General features: G+C 44.6%; 1 long non-coding RNA gene across 1 annotated transcript; it reads left to right on the top strand.

Moving 5' to 3' along the window:
* The first annotated feature begins 1,400 nt into the window (after positions 1–1,400).
* LOC119367621 lies at positions 1,401–2,556 on the top strand. Its single transcript, XR_005176366.1, has 3 exons — positions 1,401–1,484; positions 1,645–1,943; positions 2,036–2,556. It is a non-coding gene; the product is annotated as an uncharacterized LOC119367621 (long non-coding RNA).
* The last annotated feature ends 383 nt before the right edge of the window (positions 2,557–2,939 follow it).

Here is a 2,939-nt window from a genome sequence, read left to right as displayed (position 1 = left end):
GAGACGCGAGAAACTCTATCAAAAAAGAGGCTATAATGGAGTAAAATAATCTCTCCATAGCAGTGGTTTTAAATAGAATACGCGCGTTCCCAGAAAAAAGAAACGAAAACTGGCGGAATTTTTTTAAGGGTCTGCCTAAGACACATCTAGATGTGACATAGTTATGTCACATCTAAGTTGATGTCCACTCTGTTTGTGGTCTATTTTTTTGTCCTATTTTTTTGTTTCTTGTTGCTACATTATATACTTGTGGGAGCTTAGTTGTGATATCCTTAAATAACATCTAGATGTGAATTAGACAAACTGATTTTCTAACGTACCAAGAAAGAAAACTCGATCAAAAACACGCCCCCGCTTCCAGGTCGCGAGAGTCGTTGCGCACACACACATAGACATAGACATGCATATCCGTGTTTATGTAAAATTCCATTTCCATCTCCATCTCCAAGCATATTTGTCCAACTGGCACATTATTTACGTTGTTAATTATATACGCAGCAATATTAACGTACAACCTCTCTTGTTTGCGCACGTCCGGACCGCTGCCACGGCCGGTCCTGACCAACCCGAACCCTCTTCATCACCCGCGCGTGCTTCCCGCCCGAAACGGTCAGTGCCGCATTCATGCCCGGCCAGAGCGGACGCGACCTCTCACTGGCACCGGCATTGAAGCGGTGAGCCGGCCAAGAGAGCGTCGCCCGCGCCGCTTCCGGGTGCACGCGGCTGCTCCGCGTTCAAAGGTCGCAATAGCCGGCTACAACATGCATGTAAAAAGTTCTTGGGAGTCCATGCTACAGCTAGCTGTCCTCCCCCAACTCGTCAATCTCTTCCAGTAGTGCTAGTACTCCATGGCGCGATCCATCGACAAGAAGGCGAGAAAGTTATCGTATACTCGGTTTGCAGTGAGTGGCATGCCGAGCGACCGTGTGGGGTCGAGCCGTGGAGGAGGGTGAGACACGAACATGACAGACGTGATTTAAACGTTGGTTTTGCTCGATGGCGCGATCCAACTAAATGAAATGTTGGTTTCTCTCCGTTTCCATTTTTTCTCCGGAAAAACGAAAACTTTCCACTTCATTTTCATTCCTATTCCAAGGTTGCCCCGCTACAACATTCCATCAAATTTAGATACATTATAACTGAGCATCTTTCCTGCCCTCTCAGGCTATTAGCGTTCCCAACCATCGGATCTGGACTCGTGGTCGTTTTTAGCGTTGGATCTTCACTTAACCTCGCCTGGGCTTTCGTTACGCGAATAAGGTGCTACACAGGGCTGGGCCGCTACTCCCGTGACAAAATCCCTGATCTGTTGTTAGCTGGGCCTTGAATCTTTCCTGTGTGATCAATTCATCCACGCGATCTCTCTGCATCCCCGCTCCCCTTCTTCCTTCCACTCGTGCCCTAGGCCTAATCGCCGTACTGACGATGATAGCGAGTGATGCTTTGGGTTGCTGCCACCACCCCTACTGCTCCCGGTCCTTCTGGTAGATATCATCGCAACCGCTTTTGTTCATCTTATTTTTTGACCCATATTCCTTAATTCTATTAGCAGTGCCACTCCATATCTCGGCCGCCGCAAAAGATTGCTAGGTTTGGAGATGGTTTTTCAGGTGCTAATGTCTTTCCGATCTCAATTTTGTACAGTTTGTGTTCATCAAGGTTCCAGTCAACTGATTCAGGCAAATGTTGGGCGTTGGTACTCATCGAGCCGCCGATCTTCAATCCGATCCATTCAAGTCAAGCTTGACTGATCGATGCAGGGCGAACCAAGGCGGGCCTGACTGATTGATGCAGGGCGAAGCAAGGCCGGGCTCAATTTCTATTGGTTCTATCGATGGCGGTAACGGCCTCGCTCGACTCTTCCTTGGCGTTGACACTTGACATGCGGTGGATTTTCACGTCCCTATGCGCCTTCCTCTAATCACTAGATAACAATACAAAGGGTATTCCAAATTTCCATCTCTGCTCCTCTGCCACGCTTTGTTCCCCCTTTCTGAGTGTTTGTAATTTGCAACTTAATTTCTTGTTTATACAGTTTAACATGGATTGATTGGTCGAGGAGAGTATGTCAACAAGATATGATGCTAGAAACATGGAGTTCCCCAGGGAGTCAACTCGATGTACTACAGTAACCTCGGCTGATCTTATCTTCGGAACCTCTGAATGGCTTTACGATTTGCAAATAAGGATCCCTGATTATATTGCTATGTTTTGATACACGGTTGTACCTTCCGAAACCTGTGCTGGATGCTTCGGGTGTTGTCTTCCTCAATGAGAAATCGTTCCATGCACCCGGCAACAGTGAGAACAGACTTCAGAACTTATGTTAGAACAGTCTTAACTGGAACAAAATTAACTAAACTCTTGGTCCGATATGTAATTTGTGATAAAATCTTACCTTCTTTTGGTTTTCTAACAAATGTCTTGGCTCTGTTTTGTTTGGAGCCACCCGGTAGTTCTATGCTGCTGCACAAATACATTGTGCTTTTTAGGACTGAATTTTTTTCATCGTTCAATTCTTCTGGATGATGTTCTATTTGCTCATTTTTTAAACTCATGGAATGAAAACATTTTATTCTCAAATCTAATTTTAAAACTGGATATGTTTTTTCATAACCAGCAAATATTCTGCTCTCTCATTTCCAACCAAAATATATATCTTTAGTAAGTATTTAACTTTCACCTTGCATACCTTCATGCATTTTATAAACTCGTATTGTTCCATATACTCGTATAATTCCTGTATTAAGGTGGTCTTTAATGCGATCGATTATCTAACTTTTCTCCTGCTCTGTTTACAAGTATGCAGGGCTCATATCTCAAGTATGCTCGAAGCATTGCTGTTAGGCAAGGTGGTTAATTCTGTCCAGATTATTGATGGGTGGTTTTCATCCTTAACTGTAGCTTCACCAAAGTTGGATTGTTGCATGCTTGCAGAT

This window comes from Triticum dicoccoides, chromosome 2B, assembly GCF_002162155.2.
Source record: "Triticum dicoccoides isolate Atlit2015 ecotype Zavitan chromosome 2B, WEW_v2.0, whole genome shotgun sequence".
NCBI classification, from domain to species: Eukaryota; Viridiplantae; Streptophyta; class Magnoliopsida; order Poales; family Poaceae; genus Triticum; species Triticum dicoccoides.
The sequence above is the reverse complement of the archived record's forward strand: the minus strand, read 5'-3'. Positions and strand labels throughout refer to the sequence as shown.